Below are 8,189 nucleotides of genomic sequence, written 5' to 3'. Positions count from 1 at the left end.
CACCTTGAAACAATAATTCTTTAAGTCTTTTCATCAAATACTCAATAAGCAACATCAATATCAAAATAACTAAGTCATCGAGCTGATTTGATACGAGTTGGGTCGAGTCGAGCTCGGGCAAGCTCGAACTTGGCTCGAAGTTTTTTCGAGCTCCAAAAATTAGCTCGACTCGATCTACGGAATCCAATTTCAATCCGAGGTGAGGTGAGCTTTTTCGAGTCGAGTGAGCAAGCTAACCTAGTTAATTCGACTCGTGTACACCTCTAATGACAAAAGGAAACAATTTCCTCCATTGATTTGCATTTCTCTTTGTTATGACAAATTAGATTTTTGGTTTAGGCTGAAAATTATGCCCATAGAGTTTCAAGGGGTGCAACACCATGTATACGATTCAGATTTTGTGCCCATGACACATGTACTCACATAAGAAGGTGCGCAGGTGAGCATTCCTCCAATAATTTTAAAGTGAGCTTATACACTCTTTTTCAAAGATAGTTTTTTTTTTTAAGATAGAGGAAACCTATTATATTTTAAAAGAGGACTAAGGTCAATAAATAGACAATGTGATATTCTACACTTGGTGTAAGAGAAACTGAAACTAAACAAATCAAATTGTGGGCCATAATTTTGGGGGACCATTTAAAAATTATACCAATCTAATGATCTAAACAACCGTTTCTATGGTTTGATGAAAGGAAAGAGAAAAAAATCCAATGGCTTCTATTAGTTAGGGGTCATGATTGCTTAGATAATATGGTTTTTGAACGATGAGACTTTGCAATCTAGAGGTTTACATGTCATGTGTACAAGTTTTAAATGCATATCAAGTGTCACACTCTACCCGAGTATCAAGTAACCATCATTGAGAATCCCTGTGCCTCTCCCACTTATACAGCTTCTCTTTCCAAGTGGATTGCATGTGCCACCTTTTAGTCTATTATATATAAGCCATATGAAATTAGGTGCGGAAGCGTACGAACGTTCGTGGAAGAGCTCTTTAGGAAAAGATGAGAAGGACAGGAGATATTTTAGTTTCATGCACTCAAGGCTACTATCATATGATGGTTCAATGATGGTTCTTGATGCATGCATGGCCCACCGTGAAAGATACGTACACTTTATCACATGCACGATGTGGCACACGTGCTTGATTGGAGCCGTTTATTAAGTGGGCTGTGACCTGTAGGTGCTGTCCTATGGATAAAAACAGTTGGCCCATCAGCCAAGGCACATGTGTGGACTATTATTCAATACGTTCAAATGTTTTTTTGTTTTGTATAGTGTATAGCCCGCACAACAAATAGGTTTGATCGAAACCGTTGATTTGTGATGGCCCATCTAATGGAAAAGTTGTACATGATACTGATATTCAATGGACGAAGATGTCAAAGATTGGACGGTAGGATCTTTTCATTTGGGAGATTTGGACCATTTACACAGATGTCAAATAGGTTCTTGATGCATGCATGGCCCACCGTGAAAGATACATACACTTTATCACATGCACGATGTGGCACACGTGCTTGATTGGAGCCGTTTATTAAGTGGGCTGTGACCTGTAGGTGCTGTCCCATGGATAAAAACAGTTGGCCCATCAGCCAAGGCACATGTGTGGACTATTATTCAATACGTTCAAATGTTTTTTTGTTTTGTATAGTGTATAGCCCGCACAACAAATAGGTTTGATCGAAACCGTTGATTTGTGATAGCCCATCTAATGGAAAAGTTGTACATGATACTGATATTCAATGGACGAAGATGTCAAAGATTGGACGGTAGGATCTTTTCATTTGGGAGATTTGGACCATTTACACAGATGTCAAATAGGTTCTTGATGCATGCATGGCCCACTGTGAAAGATACGTACACTTTATCACATGCACGATGTGGCACACGTGCTTGATTGGAGCCGTTTATTAAGTGGGCTGTGACCTGTAGGTGCTGTCCTATGGATAAAAACAGTTGGCCCATCAGCCAAGGCACATGTGTGGACTATTATTCAATACGTTCAAATGTTTTTTTGTTTTGTATAGTGTATAGCCCGCACAACAAATAGGTTTGATCGAAACCGTTGATTTGTGATAGCCCATCTAATGGAAAAGTTGTACATGATACTGATATTCAATGGACGAAGATGTCAAAGATTGGACGGTAGGATCTTTTCATTTGGGAGATTTGGACCATTTACACAGATGTCAAATAGGTTCTTGATGCATGCATGGCCCACTGTGAAAGATACGTACACTTTATCACATGCACGATGTGGCACACGTGCTTGATTGGAGCCGTTTATTAAGTGGGCTGTGACCTGTAGGTGCTGTCCTATGGATAAAAACAGTTGGCCCATCAGCCAAGGCACATGTGTGGACTATTATTCAATACGTTCAAATGTTTTTTTGTTTTGTATAGTGTATAGCCCGCACAACAAATAGGTTTGATCGAAACCGTTGATTTGTGATGGCCCATCTAATGGAAAAGTTGTACATGATACTGATATTCAATGGACGAAGATGTCAAAGATTGGACGGTAGGATCTTTTCATTTGGGAGATTTGGACCATTCAAGCACCCAAAAAAAGTCACCCAAATCATCAAGTGGACCACACTTTCAAAAAAAAAAAAAAGTCACCCAAATCATCAAGTGGACCACACTTTCAAAGAGAGTATACAATCTATGAAAACTATCAACGGTCCAGATTTGCATTATCCGATGAAAGGAGTCGGCTGGCTTATTTCTCAAGGCAGCTCATCCATATGGTACTTCATACTTGGGCTTTCAGATTCTGGGGCTGACAGATATGGGCTGTTCTAATGGTGTTGAGACAAGTCAGGCCCATTTATGTCTCTCAGTCTCAGTTGTAGGAATTGGGCCTAAAACTCAGCCCCACATGAGATGCTCTAGCCCAATAACAAATGGGTTGTGCTTGGCTTTTAGGCTAGGCCTGGACCAAGGGAAGCCCTGCCATGTTTACAGCCATGTAAAGGCTATCCCATCAGGCTTTCGGGCCTGGCTCGTCCGGGGCTACTCTTGGGCCAGGAGCGTCTATATCTAAGAGCCCATTGTCCTGGCCCGTTATATTAGGGCTGAAAGTCAGGTGGGTTTGGCTCGGGTTGGTGCTCAGCCCTAACCCAACCCAAGGTTCCTATACCTCAACCCTAACCCAACCCAATCTCGGGTTGGGAATTCTCAACCCAAGCTCAACCCAAGCAGGCTCGGTCAGGTTGGTAAGGTGGATACATACTAATGTTTTCGTTATTACATTAGTATATTATATTTCAATACATGTCTTATTTTTTATTCCTATGATTTTATTAATTATATATGTAGTTATTTATGGTAAAGAACTTCATTTTTTTTTTTAACAAACAAGCTAAAATATAGGACAAGTATTCATTTAAAAGTCATGTTGTGTAGCACACAATCTACATGGGAGAGAGAAATCCGCTGTATCTTGTTAGCTTGAGTCGACATTGGAAATGACGTGGACCAATGAAACCCGACGGCACTGGAATTTTTTGTGCGTTCAACACAGACGATCCACACTTGATTATAATCTATAAGTAACTTATATATCCATCGGGTTCGGGTTGGGTCGGGCAACCCAAGCCCGACCCAAGTTTTATCAGGTTGGTGTTTGTATAGCCCAAGCCTAAAACCAAACCCAATACTTCCTGCCCGAGTCCAACCCAATGTGGGATCGGTCATGGTCAGTCGGGTTAAACCCGCCCAACTTTCATCCCTAGTATATATCTTGCACAAAATGGGGTGGCTGGTCTTTGGCCTGGGCGGAGTTGGTATTTGTAAAGAGCCTGGGCCGGTCTCTGTTTGTGTACAATCATTAACAGGTCGGGCTCAGTCCTCAAGGACCTCGGCCCAACCCAACTCGTTGATGACCCTGTGCCTTTTATGAAGACTTGCATAATCCTTCACCCCAAGATATGTATACTTGTGTTTCTCAGCTTGTAAAGTGGGACCAATGGTTCAATGATCTGGATCATTGAAATGTTGGGCCTCATCATGGATGGACATGACACATAGTATTTGATAGGATGATCTGAACTGTTCAAATCATGGGCCCTTTTGTTTATGGATTATCGGTTACAAATCACAGTAATTAGACAGTAGAACTAACCATCTAAATTCGCCTATTGGATTGAACCGACGACCATTTATCTTTTACCCAGCCATTGGATGAGCCCCGGATGGACCACACCTCTCACTGCAATTTTTGGCGATCTCCTCTGACATGCCACTCCATTCATTTGTGCCATCGTAAAATCAATTGGTCCCACTCATTATGTGGACCACGCGTGTACATTGAATGTAAATTGCTGGTTAAACCCTTTCTCACCGATTTAGAGCTGGGCACGGTACGATTCGACTTGGCAAATTCAACTCGTCTGACTTGATCCGATTTAATTGGGTGAGTCGATACAAATGGAGTTGACTTCGTCCAATCCGAACTCAAACCGAGTCGCGTTCGAGTCACTTAGTAACTTGACTCGATTGGACTTGAAATCCAAGTTAGTACTAACTTAACTCTGCTATCTGAAACTCGACCTGTACATATATATTTAAAAAAACTCGGATCTAAGATACAGTGTAGCTGATGGAGAGGGGACAATTTTAGCAAGTGAATCTAGGTTTTGAGTTGTGATTTTCGCTATGGATACCCACTGCACCTAACCCGACTTGGTGTCTGCTCTAGCCGACTTGATATTTGTGACTATGTCGGACTTGGTTCGGATTAGTCCAGGCCAGACCTGGACTCAGATAAGTCAAGCACGCCAAAACTCTGTACTGAGTCGGATCTGGGTCTGGCCTATTTCAACTACCCTAACTCATCCAACTCGACTCGATGCACAGCTCTTCACCATTCATTTTCTCATACGTGCGCATCGATGGGTGTAAAGTAGCCCCACTTTTAGTAAAAAGAGAAAAAATGAAAATGTAGGGCCCAGTGGTTACTGATCTAGACCATTGGTGTGATGACACTCACCGTGGATGTATCATACGCTAAAATATCCCAGACGGGAGATTTCATTGGGCACGGTACAACTCCAGTAAGATGGGCCCACAGGCTTAAATTGTAAACTCGAGTATTCCGTGCATATCCTCGGACGATATCAATGGTGACCTGGTGCACGATTATGTGTAAATGGGCCCAACCGTTTGATGGTGGATTTATCAAAACTCTTTGGATTAGAAAATTCAAAACCTTGATGGGTGGTTCACCAAAAGGGCCGATTGAATACAAGGATAATAGTTAATTTAAATTATTCAAAAGTTAACCATATTTGGTAAATACATAATAGTACTGGAAAGGATTATAATTATTTAAAAATTTTAATGGTTATTTTTATTATTATTCAAAAGGTTATTCCTCTCTTTCTCTCTCTCTCTCTCTCTCTCTCTCTCTCTCTCTCATGGACCGTTCAGTTTTCAGTGATCAAATGATCAAGATCATTCCTTATAAGTGGCTCTGGAGATTTATGGGCAATCGAAGGTTGATGCCACATCATGAGCGATCCCAATCTTCTTTATTACAAATTAATATGGATGGTCCATTATCATTGCAATTGATCAAGTGATTACAATCTTCATACAAAAGTGATTTAATACGAATAGATAATCAAAGGTGCGCCCAAATGGCAGAAGTTCACATCAAGTACATAAGCTATTCTATTACCCTATTACAATCAATATGGACCATTTATTTTCCTAGCGGCCACTAATTGTATGACTAAAATCGTCTAAGGTAAGTTATTTTTTTTAGTGGGATTCACAATAAAAAATAAGACTCGGGGTGTGATAGACAATCTAGATTAATGATTAGATTTTGATGTTAACTAGTATAATTAACATGGACGTGATAGACAATCTATATTAATGATTAGATTTTTATGCTATAACTAATATAATTAACACCGACAATCCAGTTTTCTAGCCAGATGGTTAGGATTATCACATCCAATCACCTTTGAGAGGGATGCATGATCAAAGGTGGGCTCTGGCATAATAAATTATCTAAATTACTTATTTGGACATTTTTTTTGAAATAATTAATATGAATCCATTTATACCAGGCTTGTGCCAGGATCAACAAGAGAGAAGCCGTCATGTGTTGGCACACTTGTGCAGAAACAAAAGAGCAAACATACTTGCAGTTGGAAAAGAGTACGCATACCTATCTACTAGGAAAGTAAATGTAAAGAGGAGGAAGCAGCTCAAAGATAGGGATATTGTTGCTCAAATAAAACGCATCATTGAAAAAGCCATCTCCTCATCGATGGACTATTTATGGAAGCAATAAAATTTTAAGCAGTCATTGCCTCTTCAAACCATTAAAAAGTAATATATGAAGAAGAGTTTGGAGCCTCATACTAATACAATCACACAAAAATCTTTTAGCTAACACTTAGTTAAATTAGTTTAATCTTTAGTTTTTAGCATAGTTTTTTAGCTTTAGTTTTCACTATTGTCCAACAAATCATTACGGTAAGTCGGCTAGTTTGGTACAAATATTCACGTCAACCCATCGTGAGATCCCCAAATTGTTGAGTTCTTACTTCTTAATTCTCCAATCACAACTAGTTGACCATACACCATGATTATCTCACGACCATCTAATTTTTCTTACAACCATCTCACGAATCGTCCAAGTCTGGAATACTATTAAGATCACAATTGGTCCACCCACATAGATCGTCATTGATAATCTCTTCTGCTTACTTTTCTTTTTGCCGATTGTACTATATTCCTATTTAGATTAATAAAATCGGTATTAAGTTATTTTTTTCTCTAACTTTTTCTATCTTTATTGATTTTATTGAGAAATATGACCAAAGTTATCACATTATAAGAAAAGTCTTTATTTTGAAGGCAAAAAGATCTATCCAAAGGACCTTTTCATAAGCTAATTGCTTTGACAATCGGTAATTGAATAGTCAGGTCAATCTTCTCGTATCTAATCCCAATTCAGCCAATTTAGTCCTTAGAGTCATAGTTTAGTTTGATTCAAGTTAAATACTATATTTTGGCACTCTTGAGACTTAATACATTCATACATGTTTAATTTAAGTTTGACCATTTGTTACACATGTGGCCGTATGTCAAATAGTTAGATCAAGTGTATTTTAATAATATACATGATTGATAAAATCCTTTTTTTTTTTGTTACACATGTGGCCGTATGTGAAATAGTCTGATCAAGTGTAGTTTAATAATATACATGAATGATAAAGCCTTTTTTTTTTTCTTCACCCCCACATACTTGGGCAGTGGGATTTCACCACTCATGGATACTCGAACCCTTGACTGGGTTTTGAAACTCCTCACCAGAGTAAGAGTTAGGATCCAAAAACCTTATATATTGTAATCAATGTATAACTTACCCATTCTCATAGTCATTTAGAGATAGCTACAATCGCCCAACCAATGTGAATTTTAAGAGAAATCAGCCATCAAAGATGCGCATGATGATAGATGGTTGACAAATAATCTAAAATTTTATACTATAATTAATGTTGTACCAGCCCATAATTTTAGAACGTATGTGCACCCATGTATGTTTGAACATTTGCATCCATAATTACACTTATATGTATCATGAATCAACCAATAAAGTAAATTTATATATTAAATAACAGATGTAGACATCTGACTCACTGTTTTGATATTTAATTCCAATTCTAAATTAGCATACTTACCAAAACATGGTTCAAAACGTTGAATTTTTTACCAAATAAAACTCCAATCTGTACCTTCCTTTCTTGTTTTACTACAATAGTACAACTTGTATATATATATTTTTAATTTTATTCTTTATTTTTTATTTTTTTTGGTTGATGCCTCTTTTTCGTCCTTCTATAAATAATTCCAGAATTCTTCCTAACTGCAAAGTACATCAATGGCCCAGGAGAAAAAAACCAAAGAATTTGATGGATGTCATCTTTCCATCCCAACCATCTTTTGGACCATTTACGTCTGCTAAAGGTCAGATAACTGCATGGACCAATGAGTGTGAGCGTGAGCTGCGTTAGCCAGGACTTTGGTAGGGTGCACCAGTATCTGTGTTTGAAATCCACTCCGCTCGGGCTGCGGTTGGATCCCTGACTGTGGGGTCCACTGTGATGTATTTACCTTACATCCGTAAGGTCCATCCTTTTCTATAGATCATTTCAGCGTAT

The sequence above is a fragment of the Magnolia sinica genome, chromosome 3 (genome assembly GCF_029962835.1).
Source record: "Magnolia sinica isolate HGM2019 chromosome 3, MsV1, whole genome shotgun sequence".
NCBI lineage: Eukaryota > Viridiplantae > Streptophyta > Magnoliopsida > Magnoliales > Magnoliaceae > Magnolia > Magnolia sinica.
Note: the sequence above shows the minus strand (reverse complement) of the source record.